A 17,075-nucleotide genomic window follows, 5' to 3' on the forward strand; every position below is an offset into this window, starting at 1 on the left:
CAAGCACTTGCCTCTCGCCGAATTCTCTTACAACAATAGTTACCACGCGAGTATCAACGCCGCACCTTTTGAAGCCTTATATGGTTGCAAATGTCGTTCACCTCTCTGTTGGGCCGAAGTAGGTGACACACAAATCACCGGACCCGAACTCATTCATGAAACAACCGAGAAGATCGTTCAAATCCGATATAGACTTAGGACGGCCTGTAGTCGTCAAAAGAGCTATACCGACATTAGACGCAACGACCTCGAATTACAAGTCGGTGACCGCGTAATTTTAAAAGTCGCACCTTGGAAAGGTGTAATTCGTTTCGGAAAACGTGGGAAGCTAAATCCGCGGTATATTGGTCCTTTCGAAATCTTGGAGCGTGTTGGAACCGTTGCTTATCGTTTAGATCTTCTGCCTTAACTGAGCTCCGTTCATCCTACTTTCCATGTATCAAATTTGAAGAAGTGTTTTGCTGAACCCGAACTCGTCATCCCTCTCGAGGAGCTTACTATTGATGACAAACTTCATTTTATGAAAGAACCGGTTGAAATTGTGGACCACTCCGTCAAAACGCTAAAACAAAGCCGAATTCCGATTGTCAAAGTTCGTTGGAACGCCAAGAGAGGACCCGAGTTTACTTGGGAAAGGTAAGATCAAATGAAAAATAAGTACCCTCATTTATTCGTGGATTTGGAAATGCAAGATCTCGAGGAAGAAACAACGACTACTAAGCCTACTTAAATTTCAGGACGAAATTTCTTTTAAGGAATAGGTAATGTAACATCCCGCCTTTTTCTGTCTGCTTTCCGTTTTATTATTTTAAAGTCCGTTATATAATTATAACATCTTCCGTTAATACGCGTATTTAAAAATATATCGTTTAGGTAATTCACGCACCCGCTTTTAAACTCGAGGGACTAAACTCGCCAAGGAGCCAAACTAGTTGACTAGGTCAACTAGTCAAGCTCCATCTCCTCCATTCATTTCACCTCCTCACTTTAATACATCCACCATTTTTCTCTCAACACCCAATTCAAAGAATCATCATTCATTTTCGATCTAGCAATCTAACATCAAAACAAATTACATATTCGGAATCCTTGCATCTTCCTCTTCGAATCCATACCAACATCATCTCATTTGGGTAACTTTCTAAAAACACTAGATTTTATGTTCTTGATATTTTTGACTTATGAAAGTGTTAGTTAGTGTCTATGGCTCGAGTCTAACATGAATATATAATTTGTATTCTCGATCTTGTTGTTTTAGTGTAACTAGCTTAAACTTGCAAAGTGTGTTTTTAATCTTGAATTTTGGACGATTAAATGTTGTTGTTATGATAAAGTTCATGCATTAAATGTGTTACTAGCATCACTAGCTTCATTTTGATGTGTAGGTTATTTAAGAAAACTTCATTAACATGATTATTGAATTTATGATTTTGGGTTAGGGTTTGATAGACTTAAATATGAACTTTTGATGCATTGAATGCTATGAAATGTTATTGGTAAGTGTTTAGTTGTATTGTATGCGTAATTACCTACGAAACGGCGTATTATATGTGTGCATTTAATTCCCGAATCATCAATGTGCATTTATGATCTTGAATGCAATAAATGATGAACATTTAATGCGATTTTGGTTGTTGTAAATATTGGATTGATTGATGAAATGTGCTTTGTTGCATTCCTTGTTAAAATACCTTTCCAACAATGTATGGTATGCGTTTTGAATGTTTTCGGATCATAAAATGTGTTTGATTAAAGTTTGGTTCGTGCACTTGTGAAAATTCAGCAACTGCAACTGATCAGGTGTTTGGACGCCGTCCCAATCCTTGGACGCCATCCAGGCCTTCTTTGCTGGACGCCGTCCAGCCATTTTGGACGCCGTCCAAATGAACTGCCAAGGGCTGTCCAACTTGGTCATTTTTCGTTTAATTCCAACTGTGCTACGCACCTCCGATTCACATGTAACTTGTTCTAACATGCTCATATATGATTATAAAACTCAGAAAAATTGTCCGAGACCCGAACCGAATGTGTTGACTTTTTTGTTGACTTTGACTTGACCAAAGTTGACTTTTATTCAAACTTAACCGAATACTTATGAAATCGTTCTAACATGCTTTTATACTTGTACCTTGCATGAAACTTGACAACGTGATTCACATGCTATATATAATCGAGTCGTAACGAGCCATAGGACTAATTGAACAACTTTGACCGACTTCATGTTTACCAATATTGATACAACCTATTGTTTAGGTCGAGACTAGCATTCTTTCTTGCACACGTTTACTTGTGAAGTACATTTACATTCGTGCACTCAAGGTGAGATCATAGTCCCACTTTTACTCTTTTAAACTTACATTTGGGATGAGAAAACATAAACGTTTCATTTTAAAAAGTGAACACAAGTACGGAAACAAACATTCTACGTACGAGTTAGAACAAAAATCCTCAATTCGATTATCATTAGTTACACTTACCGGGTGTAAGCGAGAACTTATGTTGTATGGCCATATGGGTTTGACAAACCCTCATTCGGACGGTTCGCTACCGTTATATGGATAAAATATATTTTCGAGAATAAGTGTATGTTCTAACACTATGTGATGGGGTAACGTTAGTTAACCCTTGATAATTGGGTGCTCGTGATAACCATTTTTTAGAATGATCATACTATTACTCCAACATTATAAATCTTGTGGTTCAACTTACTTACTTACGTACTCACTTACTAAACCTATGATTTCACCAACGTTTTTCGTTGACAGTTTTCTATATGTTTTCTCAGGTCCTTGAACGCTAAGTGATACATGCTTCCGCACTCTATTTTTTAGATACTTGCTTGGATGTCGAGTATACATGCATATTTGGAGTGTCTTTTGACTTACTTTAAAATTGTGTCGCATAGGTTTCATTTGTACATTAAACGTTGTAATGTAACTAGTCGTTGAACTACTTTTGTAAACCTTGAAACATCCTTACATTTGAAATGAATGCGACATATTTTGGTCAAACTTTATTTTAAAGACTTATGACCACGTAACGGGACCTAAGTAGATGGCGCCGTCAATGACGATTTTGTCGGGTCGCTACAGATGTTATCAGAGTGTTGGTTGTAGGTATTTAGAGTTCATTGGTGTCAACCCCGAGTCATAGGGTACATTGGTGAGTCTAGACTACAACCGGCATATACACTTGAAGTAGGACTTGCTTGACTACTTGTGCATTTATACTTAAACTATTCTATTCGTATCTAACTCTTATTTCATCTTAATCTCACGTTGTTTAATTTGATTGACACGCCATCTTGACTTTATGAGATAATGTCGAATGCACATATGAATTAGGGTAATATAATTGCCGGGATTATATTACGGTGACTCATATGGATGTTCCGACATTATAACATAAAGAATTTAGGGCGAGTCAAGGAAAATTTTCCCTCTATCTTTATTCCATATTACGATTAGTATTATTGATAATACTAATCAACGATATTCTGGTGTTTTGAAGGAACAATGCCTCCTCGCCGAGTCCCATGCAATGAAACTCCCGAACAAGCTCTTTAACGAATGATAGCCACCGCCGTAGATGCGGCCATGGCCGGTCACTCATCCAACAACAACAACAATAACAACAACCACAACAACAACAACAATGGAGCTGGTAACTCAAACGAGGGATGCTCCTACAAAGCTTTCTTGGGGTGCAAACCTCATACTTTCGATGGGACCAGAGGACCGATTGCTTTCACTCGATGGTTTGAGCAAACGGAAGCCATTTTTAGCATAAGCGGTTGCCGAAACCAAACCTTTTTGCAACAAATGCCACAAGCATCACTTTGGTGAATGTGGTAAGCTAATTTGCCACTGGTGCCAAGGAAGTGGTCATATGGCCAACGATTGTAGAAGTGCCACCCCCGTCGCTCGAAAGGGGCCCGATGCACCAAAGACGGTCACTTGTTACGGATGTGGCCAACAAGGTCATTTTAGAAATGCATGCCCAAAGAAGAAAGATAACCCCAATACGCACGGCCGAGCTTTCAACATTAACACCGAGGAAGCTCGAGATGACAATGAACTAGTCACAAGTACGTTTCTTCTCAACAATTCTTATGTCTCTTGTTTATTCGATTCGGGTGCCGATAAGAGTTTTATATCCAAGACTTTGACTCATTCTTTTAGCACTCCACCACTCCCACTAGATACTACTTATACCATTGAAGTGGCCAACGGGAAACTATTGAGTGCCAACAAATTTTATCGGGGGTGTACGTTAAACTTAACGGGTAAAGAGTTTGAAATTGACTTGATACCTATAGAACTAGGGAGCTTCGATGTAATAATTGGTATGGAGTGGTTAACCAAAATGAAATCTCACATCCTTTGCGATCTTAAAGCGATTCAAATTCCTATCGAGAATGGTGAACCCTTGATTGTTTTTGGCGATAAGAGTTGCACCGGACTCAACCTCGTCTCGTGCCTTAAAGTTGAAAAATATCTTCATAAAGGTTGTTTCGTGATTCTAGCCCACGTTAAGAAAGTCGAGACCGATGAGAAGCATATCGATGATGTGCCAATTGTTAGTGACTTTTCTGATGTTTTTCCCGACGAATTGCCGGGTCTTTCACCTCATCGACCGGTAGAATTCCAAATAGATCTTATTCCGGGAGCCGCACCCGTAGCACGTGCACCGTATAGACTCGCTCCATCCAAAATGCAAGAATTGAAAAGTCAAATTCAAGAACTACTTGACCGTGGTTTTATCCAACCTAGCCATTCACCATGGGGTGCTAATATTTTATTAGTTAAGAAGAAAGATGGATCCCTATGAATGTGCATCGACTATCGTGAACTAAACAAATTGACGGTTAAGAACCGATATCCTCTTCCACGCATCGATGACCTCTTTGATCAACTACAAGGATCTTGTGTATATTCAAAAATCGATCTCCGCTCGGGTTATCATCAACTAAGGGTTAAGGGGAAGATGTCTTCAAAACAACTTTTCGGACTCGCTATGGTAGTTACGAATTCCTTGTCATGTCATTTGGTCTAACTAATGCACCGGCGGTGTTCATGGATCTTATGAACCGCGTGTGCAAACCGTATCTTGACAAGTTCGTTATTGTATTCATCGATGACATCTTGGTCTATTCTAAAAGCGAATAAGAGCACGAACAACACCTTCGACTCGTGCTTGAACTCTTGAGACAAGAACGACTCTATTCCAAGTTCTCCCAGTGTGAATTTTGGTTGAAGGAAGTTCAATTTCTTGGTCATGTTGTAATCGATCAAGGTATTAAGGTCGACCCTGCAAAAATCGAAGCCATTAGCAAATGGAAAACCCCTACTACTCCTACTCAAATTCGACAATTCTTAGGCCTCGCCGGGTATTATCGTAGGTTCATCTAGAATTCCTCTTTAGTTGCACGTCCTCTAACCCTGTTAACTCACAAGGGAAGGAAGTTCGTTTGGGCAACCGAGCAAGAATCCGCGTTTCAAATCTTGAAGGAAAAGTTAACCACCGCTCCTATCTTATCGCTTCCCAAAGGCAATGATGATTGTGTTGTATATTGTGATGCCTCGAAACATGGTTTTGGGTGCATATTGATGCAACAAAAGAAGGTTATTGCTTATGCCTCCCGACAATTGAAAATCCACGAAAGGAACTACACGACACATGATCTCGAACTCAGAGCCGTTGTCTTTGCACTTAAAATGTGGAGACACTATCTTTATGGAACCAAAAGTAATATCTTCACCGATCATAAAAGCCTCCAACACATCTTCGATCAAAAGCAACTAAACATGAGACAACGATGGTGGATTGAAACTTTGAATGATTACGATTGTGAGCTTCATTATCACCCCGGGAAGGCAAATGTAGTAGCTGATGCCTTAAGTCGAAAGGAAAGAATGGTGCCTCTTCGTGTCCGAGCTTTAAACATCACCATCCTCACTAATCTTAATAACCAAATTCGTGTAGCCCAAGATGAGGCTCTCAAGGATGAAAACATCTCTCTCGAACGCTTGAACGTCCTCACCTCTCGATTCGAAGTTAAGGAGACCGGACTCCGATATTTCACCGGAAGAAATTGGGTACCTAGTTATGGAGGCTTACGAAGCCTTATTTTAGACGAAGCCCATAAGTCAAGATATTCGATTCACCCCGGGGCCATTAAGATGTACCACGACCTTAAAGAATAATATTGGTGGCCGAACATTAAAAGAGACGTCGCTACTTATGTTGGAAAGTGCCTAACTTACTCCAAAGTCAAAGCCGAACATCAAAGACCGTCCGGATTGCTTCAACAACCCGAAATCCCGCATTGGAAGTGGGAAAGAATAACGATGGATTTTATCACCAAACTACCAAGAACGGCGGGCAGTTATGATACTATTTGGGTTATTGTTGACCGTTTCACCAAATTCGCCCACTTCCTAGCCATGAAGGAAACCGACAAAATGGAGAAACTTGCACAACTTTACATTAAAGAGATCGTAGCCAGTCACGGTGCACCCTTATCGATTATTTCTGACTGAGATGGTCGTTTTTGTTTCTAGATTTTAGCGTACCTTACAAGAAGCGTTGGGAACTCGTTTAGGCATGAGCACCGCATATCATCCACAAACCGATGGACAAAGTGAACGCACAATTCAAACTTTGGAAGACATGCTACGAGCTTGCGTTATCGAATTTGGAAAAGCTTGGGACAAGCACATGCCTCTCATCGAATTCTTTTACAACAATAGTTACCACGCGAGTATCAACGCCCCACCTTTAGAAGCCTTATATGGTCGCAAATGTCGTTCACCTCTCTGTTGGGCCGAAGTAGGCTACACACAAATCACCGGACCCGAACTCATTCATGAAACAACCGAGAAGATCGTTCAAATCCGAGATAGGCTTAGGACGGCCCGTAGTCATCAAAAGAGCTATACCGACATTAGACGCAATGACCTCGAATTCCAAGTCGGTGACCGCGTAATGTTAAAAGTCGCACCTTGAAAATGTGTAATTCGTTTCGGGAAACGTGGGAAGCTAAATCCGCGATATATTGGTCCTTTCGAAATCTTGGAGCGTGTTGGAACCGTTGCTTATCGTTTAGATCTTCCGCCTTAACTGCGCTCCGTTCATCCTACTTTCCATGTATCAAATTTGAAGAAGTGTTTTACCAAATCCGAACTCGTCATCCCTCTCGAGGAGCTTACTATTGATGACAAACTTCATTTTGTGGAAGAACCGGTTGGAATTGTGGACCACTCCGTCAAAACGCTAAAACAAAGCCGAATTCCGATTTTGGAACGCCAAGAGAGGACCCGAGTTTACTTGGGAAAGGCAAGATCAAATGAAAAAGAAGTACCCTCATTTATTCGTGGATTTGGAAACGCAAGATCTCGAGGAAGAAACAACGGCTACTACGCCTACTTAAATTTTGGGACGAAATTTCTTTTAAGGAGTAGGTAATGTAACATCCCGCCTTTTTCCGTCTACTTTCCGTTTTATTATTTTAAAGTCCGTTATATAATTATAACATCTTCCGTTAATACGCGTATTTAAAAATATTTCATTTAGGTAATTCACGCACCCGCTTTTAAACTCGAGGGACTAAACTCGCCAAGGAGCCAAACTAGTAGGTCAACTAGTCAAGCTCCATCTCCTCCATTCATTTCACCTCCTCACTTTAATACTTCCACCCTTTTTCTCTCAACACCCAATTCAAAGAATCATCATCCATTTTCGATCTAGCAAGCCAACTTCAAAACAAATTACATATTCGGAATCCTTGCATCTTCCTCTTCGAATCCATACCAACATCATCTTATTTGGGTAACTTTCTAAAAACACTAGATTTTATGTTCTTGATGTTTTTGACTTATAAAAGTGTTAGTTAGTGTCTATGGCTCGAGTCTAACATGAATATATGATTTGTATGCTCGATCTTGTTATTTTAGTGTAACTAGCTTGAACTTGCAAAGTATGTATTTAATCTTGAATTTTGTATGATTAAATGTTGTTGTTATGATAAAGTTCATGCATTAAATGTGTTACTAGCATCACTAGCTTCATTTTGATGTGTAGGTTGATTAAAAAAACTTCATTAACATGATTATTGAATTTGTGATTTTGGGTTAGGGTTTGATAGACTTAAATATGAACTTTTTTAACGCCTAGAATCGAATAAAATTTTTTTTTTTTTTTTTTTTTTTTTTTTTGAAAAACAAAGTTTCTGGCCGGACAAGGCAAATGCCGCGGCGCGGCTTGCCCTGTCGCGGCGCGACACAAAGCAGAAATCTTTACACTTCTTAGCCTTGTTTCTGTTTCCAACATTAGTTAAATGTCGCGGCGCGGAGCCTCTGGCCGCGGCGCGACATAACACTATTCCGGGCCCTGATCTGCAACATTTTACTTAGACCAAATTTTTCCCATTTTAACATTTCATCAAAACATTCCGACAACAAAATACATAAACAAGCTAACTTCTAAGACTAACACTCATCATTTAAAAACACGATTATTACTTGGTCGCGCACGACCCGTTTCCCAATATAAACGTGCCTTTTTCGACCCAAAATACCGACTTTAGCACTTAGTTTCAAAACATAAATTACACATCTTTTGTCATAATACACATTTGACTCTTGGCGTTCATAAGCGGTTATCGTGAAGCTAGATTCAATTAAGAGACTTGCATACCACTTGATAAATGCCGATTGTTCTCCTACCACCTTGTTGTCCCAAATCTTCGCAACATAAGAACCTAGCAAACATTAACAACATAGCGGGGTAAGCAAAACGCTTAGTGAGTTAATGGTAAGTGCGTATCTTAAATTTAAAACATAAACATATGCGTAAACACAACCATAACCTTCCAACCCGAAGGTTGATTTCGTATTTCGAACTCCATCCACTTGCCTCCTAGTCATAGCCAATTTTGATACATAACATATACATTTTTCAATCTTAAAACATCATCCTATGTGTAAATTCAAACTAACACGTTATATGAACATCGCCCAAGCTTACTCTTACTATGGATAGAAATCCAAATCTTCTCTTAACATGGACCTCGTCCAAGCTTACACATAACATGGATATGAATCCAAGCTCATTACATAATATAGACATAGACACAAAGTCTAAGCTTTACATCTTAACATAGACACAAAGTCTAAGCTTTACATCTTAACATAGACACAAAGTCTAAGCTTTATACCTTACATAGACACAAAGTCTAAGCTTTATACCTTACATTGACACAAAGTCTAAGCTTTACATCTTAACATAGACACAAAGTCTAAGCTTTATACCTTACATAGACACAAAGTCTAAGCTTTACACCTTAACATAGACACAAAGTCTAAGCTTTACACATTAACATAGACGTGAAGTCTAAGCTTTTAACTAGTGAAATTAATCGCCACCCTCTTGCACGGATGCAATCCGGGAGCATTAAGTCACCCTTGTTACCGTATATCGTATTCAAAAACCACCATAAGTACTCCTGCGTAGTTAAGCTCAAAGCATAGAATAATTTATAAAAATTGCTAATACATAACTTGTGATCATGGATTCTATGATCACCCTTGACCCGCCCATATTACCCCATATAACTCACCTTGATTAAATGAAGTTCCTTGGTCACTTGAAGCTCCTTTGCCTTGATTAACACCTATACATGAGCTAATCTCATCAATATCATAACTTAACAAAATTACAACTTAAAAGCTCTCAACACTTTTACACCCTTACACATTGACTTAATCTCCTTTTTACTTCAATAATCACATGAACACTTACATGTATAACAATCAACTTATCTTTTCCAATATAAACACATTATCATGCCAACATCATCACTTTAATCACACAATTCTCTAGTTCATCTCTTATAATCATAATTTGCATTTCTTTTAAATATTCCATTAAACATCAAATGTGCATAAACCCATTTCTATTGCTAGCAACCCTAAATCATCAATTATCCAAATTTCATTACTTATAACAATAACAATAATTCACATACAAACTTTCTCCTTCTCAATTTATAACTTAAATCACATAAACATTTCATTGAGGCATTTCATCAAACACTTGATGTGCATGACTAGATTTTAAGCTAAAACATCACCAATTTCACTATATTCATACCATATACTCAAAATGCAAGTTCATTCATGAACTTACTTCCAAAATCATAAACAAATTCATTTTCAATCATACTAGTGTGCACAATTCTATCAAACCTCAACCTTTAAGCACAAAATTCATCACAAACATTCAAAAATAGCAACACTTGAACATAAAACTCATACCTTGTCTTTAAGAGTTCAAGAACCCTAATTTGTGCACTAAGAAGAGAGATTAGAAGGATTAAGACTTGCTAGAGTGCTTGGAATGCCTTAGATTCCACCAATTTAAGCTTGCATGAACTCAATTTCTCCAATTGAAACTTCTCCTTCTTCTCCTTGAAAATGTCGACATATACATACAACCACACTCTCTGTTATTTTTTTAACAACTGATAAAATGAATTATCAGTATTTGATTTTTCTTTTATTAACACAACTTTGCTCAAATTGCATTTTCTACCCTCCCCACCAAAACCATATTAAGGGAGGTCCTCAAATTAACTTTGCATCACTAGTCCTCTTTTCAACTTAACCAACAAACCTTAACTATTGTCCATTTATATACATTAAATCATACCATCCATTTATTTAATAGTTATTTCACATAAGATAACACCAAAACATACTAAATCATTAATAAATTCTCATGAAATATTATCTTAAAATTTTGGGATGTTACAACTCTCCCCCCGTTGGATTGTTCGTGTCCTCACGAACATCCTTTTATATCTCTTAGTGAATTCAGAAACCTTATCCATTACACTTGAACCTTCACTAGTCCTTGCACATACTTCATAACTCGTCGGAACCAATTTCCTCCCTCTCTATTGATTAAGTTTCAAACAATCAAGAGTTTCCCTGAATCTATTTAGGCTCTTCATCTAATTAGTTAGCCAAAGTACTTAACTTTTACTATATCTCCTTTTAACGTTGGTAACTTCTTGTAAAATTTGTGCACTTTTCTCAATAAATCACATACTAGGTGTTCTTTAGGCACACATTCGTTAATCTCTGTCACTCTATCCCTTAATTTTCACACCTTGAGTACTCTTTCTTCAGGTACCTTTCATTAGATATTTCAATTTATCCGTGTTCTATCTCCTTTCCTGTATTATTAGGCCTCTATATCAAAATCTTTACTAATAAAAATCCTTACAACCGAGAACTAGTCCTTAATATCAAACAAATCATTAATTCTTTTCTAGAAAATTTCTCATTTTACCGTAATGTTGCATCTTAATTCTCTTCTTTCAAGGTATTAATACATGTTATTCTTCTAAATTCCTCGCTAGCTTCTCTCAATTTTTACCAATTTACATAGATTATTCGCATCGTCAACTCAAATCGTTTTTAGTATTGAACAAATAAAAGACTTATCCCTTTTATGCTCACCATTATTCCATGTCGTAAGCTTTCCGTACACTTGCTCAGTACGTTTCATAAGTACACGTCTCTTCTTAATTAAATTACATCCTTCACCAATTTTACACTTGTAACAACTCATCTTTCAAGTCTCTTCATAAAATCACACATTATACGACTCTTTTGCTTAAATATAAAAATCTCCTAGAATCTCTTAATCTCTATTCGCGAACCTATACTAATGTCCGCATTAACTTCCGACATAACACTTTCATATAAACTTGCATTCCTTCGAATCGTCCATAGGTTCTTTCTTCGTAAAATTTTTCTACTAAAGTCTAGAGAGTTACCATTATTTCAACCTTCGTCTAACTCAAATAAAGTCAATGTTCATATTATTACCATGACCAATCTTCCATTCTGATGACTCCCTTCATTCATGTATCTTCACTTAACCTCTTTTCCTCTTAACCATGTTAACTAGAATCGAGGGATCCGACATACCTCATGTATATCCCAATAAATTCTTTTGTTTATAAAATTCATTTAATTATTTGAACAAGCCTTCAATATCATCTAACCGTGCTTTTAGATCAAATGTACGCTATTTTCATTTTCATCATCAGTCCCTACATCATATTTTCCGGTTAATGAATGGCCGAACTTATTTCTTTTTCAATACACAACCAGAACGTGTCATAAGACTCATAGCCACTACGCGTTTGTAGCCCTAAATACATATCTCTTCATCTAGAGCTCATTTCAATGCCTATTCTCCTGAATTCTCTTCAAATTAATCTCTTGCGACTTTTCAAAGACGCCTCCTTCCATTTTCGTAACTCTCGCCTCCCATATCTCTTTCATTTCTCTACTCAATTTCATCATCAAGTATCGAAAACGCACATTCGCATATACACTTAGTCTTTATTTTAAAACATCGCACATCATGCACATCTTCCTACTTACTTGCAACCAATTTTTTTAGGTATCATGATAATTGGATTGCTCATACTCATGTAAAATTTTATTCCCCATGCTTAATTAATTCTCTTAACTGTCTACTAATTCTTACATCACATTACTATCATTCCATGTACCGAATCTCTTCTTTTTCGAAATAAGTAAACCATTCGTTTTCAAGCTTCTTACATTCTATCTTGTTCTTCTTGCATTTGAGTAGTCTTAACGCTATGAAGTTCCAAGTATTTACAAGACTTTACAAACGGTTCAATCCTATCTATCTCATTTTCCTCTTCTTTCAGGACCAAAGATGATCTCTTTACTCGAAGGTTCATTTCTACACATTTCCTTGTAACACATTAACCCCACTCCACGGGAACGAGATAATCATTTACTTGCTATAGTCACAACTACATGGTTTCATTGCCTCTCCAATTAATGGTCAAAGCCTATACGCGTTCCTGTAGGAAGTCACACAAAACATGCGTAGGTGTAAAGGAAGGTGCCTACCACACATCGCGTGACTCCTTTATCCTTCTTTTATTCTAGATCGGATTAGGGTCATTGAGTTCATATTCTTCTCATACTTTAGTATCACTTGGACCACTTTCACGCTTTTCTCGTTTTCCATGGCATCGTCTTTAGTCATCACAACTTAAGGGTACATTCATTTTACCTTTGACAACTACTTACGTAACCGTTTCTATTCATGGGTTTGTTCATCTCAAATTTGCAACTTACTTCATCCCATATAGAACTCATAGTTATAAAAACCCAAGGACACTCTTAGCGTTAGCATAATCGTAACCAAAACGTAACTTGTCAACCCGTAGGTCTCTTTCTTGTATAGATTTCCGGTCATAACCCACTATAGTCACGACTTACTAGGGATGACCCAAGATTGTGCCTAAGCTAGACACGATTCCTTATCAATAAAGTCTAAACTCATCGAGGTCAGCATGGACGTAAGTTCAATCCTACTGAAAATACCATGGACGCAAGTCCAAGCTCATTAACTTTACCATGGATCCAAGCTTACCATTATCAACATGGACACTAGCCCAAGCTCATCATCTTTGACATGGACACAAGTCATCATCATTAACATGGACACAAGTCCAAGCTCATCATCATTAACATGGACACAAGTCCAAGCTCATCATCATTAACATGGATCCAAGCTTCATTACCTAGTGGGTTTGATCATCACCCTCTTGCACGGATGCAATCCGGGTGTACCAAACCACTCTCGTACATCACATCATAAATGCGTGGTTCTCTCAAAATTCAAACAAACTCATATTCATTCTTACCATCCCCTTCTTCTAAGTCCTAGCATCCTACACAATCTTAAAGAACATGGCATAATACTTTAAACATAATTTATCATGCAAGTCACAAACCGCTTATTTAAAACTTAGTGTTGGTTTAAGCCTAGATAACCCTACGGTGGATTATCCAAGTCTCTTAAACCATAGCTCTGATACCAACTTTTAACGCCTAGAATCGAATAAAATTTTTTTTTTTTTTTTTTTTTTTTTTTTTGAAAAACAAAGTTTCTGGCCGGACAAGGCAAATGCCGCGGCGCGGCTTGCCCTGTCGCGGCGCGACACAAAGCAGAAATCTTTACACTTCTTAGCCTTGTTTCTGTTTCCAACATTAGTTAAATGTCGCGGCGCGGAGCCTCTGGCCGCGGCGCGACATAACACTATTCCGGGCCCTGATCTGCAACATTTTACTTAGACCAAATTTTTCCCATTTTAACATTTCATCAAAACATTCCGACAACAAAATACATAAACAAGCTAACTTCTAAGACTAACACTCATCATTTAAAAACACGATTATTACTTGGTCGCGCACGACCCGTTTCCCAATATAAACGTGCCTTTTTCGACCCAAAATACCGACTTTAGCACTTAGTTTCAAAACATAAATTACACATCTTTTGTCATAATACACATTTGACTCTTGGCGTTCATAAGCGGTTATCGTGAAGCTAGATTCAATTAAGAGACTTGCATACCACTTGATAAATGCCGATTGTTCTCCTACCACCTTGTTGTCCCAAATCTTCGCAACATAAGAACCTAGCAAACATTAACAACATAGCGGGGTAAGCAAAACGCTTAGTGAGTTAATGGTAAGTGCGTATCTTAAATTTAAAACATAAACATATGCGTAAACACAACCATAACCTTCCAACCCGAAGGTTGATTTCGTATTTCGAACTCCATCCACTTGCCTCCTAGTCATAGCCAATTTTGATACATAACATATACATTTTTCAATCTTAAAACATCATCCTATGTGTAAATTCAAACTAACACGTTATATGAACATCGCCCAAGCTTACTCTTACTATGGATAGAAATCCAAATCTTCTCTTAACATGGACCTCGTCCAAGCTTACACATAACATGGATATGAATCCAAGCTCATTACATAATATAGACATAGACACAAAGTCTAAGCTTTACATCTTAACATAGACACAAAGTCTAAGCTTTACATCTTAACATAGACACAAAGTCTAAGCTTTATACCTTACATAGACACAAAGTCTAAGCTTTATACCTTACATTGACACAAAGTCTAAGCTTTACATCTTAACATAGACACAAAGTCTAAGCTTTATACCTTACATAGACACAAAGTCTAAGCTTTACACCTTAACATAGACACAAAGTCTAAGCTTTACACATTAACATAGACGTGAAGTCTAAGCTTTTAACTAGTGAAATTAATCGCCACCCTCTTGCACGGATGCAATCCGGGAGCATTAAGTCACCCTTGTTACCGTATATCGTATTCAAAAACCACCATAAGTACTCCTGCGTAGTTAAGCTCAAAGCATAGAATAATTTATAAAAATTGCTAATACATAACTTGTGATCATGGATTCTATGATCACCCTTGACCCGCCCATATTACCCCATATAACTCACCTTGATTAAATGAAGTTCCTTGGTCACTTGAAGCTCCTTTGCCTTGATTAACACCTATACATGAGCTAATCTCATCAATATCATAACTTAACAAAATTACAACTTAAAAGCTCTCAACACTTTTACACCCTTACACATTGACTTAATCTCCTTTTTACTTCAATAATCACATGAACACTTACATGTATAACAATCAACTTATCTTTTCCAATATAAACACATTATCATGCCAACATCATCACTTTAATCACACAATTCTCTAGTTCATCTCTTATAATCATAATTTGCATTTCTTTTAAATATTCCATTAAACATCAAATGTGCATAAACCCATTTCTATTGCTAGCAACCCTAAATCATCAATTATCCAAATTTCATTACTTATAACAATAACAATAATTCACATACAAACTTTCTCCTTCTCAATTTATAACTTAAATCACATAAACATTTCATTGAGGCATTTCATCAAACACTTGATGTGCATGACTAGATTTTAAGCTAAAACATCACCAATTTCACTATATTCATACCATATACTCAAAATGCAAGTTCATTCATGAACTTACTTCCAAAATCATAAACAAATTCATTTTCAATCATACTAGTGTGCACAATTCTATCAAACCTCAACCTTTAAGCACAAAATTCATCACAAACATTCAAAAATAGCAACACTTGAACATAAAACTCATACCTTGTCTTTAAGAGTTCAAGAACCCTAATTTGTGCACTAAGAAGAGAGATTAGAAGGATTAAGACTTGCTAGAGTGCTTGGAATGCCTTAGATTCCACCAATTTAAGCTTGCATGAACTCAATTTCTCCAATTGAAACTTCTCCTTCTTCTCCTTGAAAATGTCGACATATACATACAACCACACTCTCTGTTATTTTTTTAACAACTGATAAAATGAATTATCAGTATTTGATTTTTCTTTTATTAACACAACTTTGCTCAAATTGCATTTTCTACCCTCCCCACCAAAACCATATTAAGGGAGGTCCTCAAATTAACTTTGCATCACTAGTCCTCTTTTCAACTTAACCAACAAACCTTAACTATTGTCCATTTATATACATTAAATCATACCATCCATTTATTTAATAGTTATTTCACATAAGATAACACCAAAACATACTAAATCATTAATAAATTCTCATGAAATATTATCTTAAAATTTTGGGATGTTACAACTTTTGATGCATTGAATGCTATGAAATGTTACTGGTAAGTGTTTAGTTGTATTGTATGCGTAATTACCTACGAAACGGCGTATTATATGTGTGCATTTAATTCCCGAATCATCAATGTGCATTTACGATCTTGAATGCAATAAATGATGAACATTTAATGCGATTTTGGTTGTTGTAAATGTTGGATTGATTGATGAAATGTGCTTAGTTTCATTCCTTGTTAAAATACCTTTCCAACAATGTATGGTATGCGTTTTGAATGTTTTCGGATCATAAAATGTGTTTAATTAAAGTTTGGTTAGTGCACTTGTAAAAATTCAGCAACTGCAACTGATCAGGTGTTTGGACGCCATCCCAATCCTTGGACGCCGTCCAGGCCTTCTTTGCTGGACGCCGTCCAGCCATTTTGGACGCCGTCCAAATGAACTGCCAAGGGCTGTCCAACTTGGTCATTTTTCGTTTAATTCCAACTGTGAT

This window comes from Rutidosis leptorrhynchoides, chromosome 3, assembly GCF_046630445.1.
Source record: "Rutidosis leptorrhynchoides isolate AG116_Rl617_1_P2 chromosome 3, CSIRO_AGI_Rlap_v1, whole genome shotgun sequence".
NCBI classification, from domain to species: domain Eukaryota; kingdom Viridiplantae; phylum Streptophyta; class Magnoliopsida; order Asterales; family Asteraceae; genus Rutidosis; species Rutidosis leptorrhynchoides.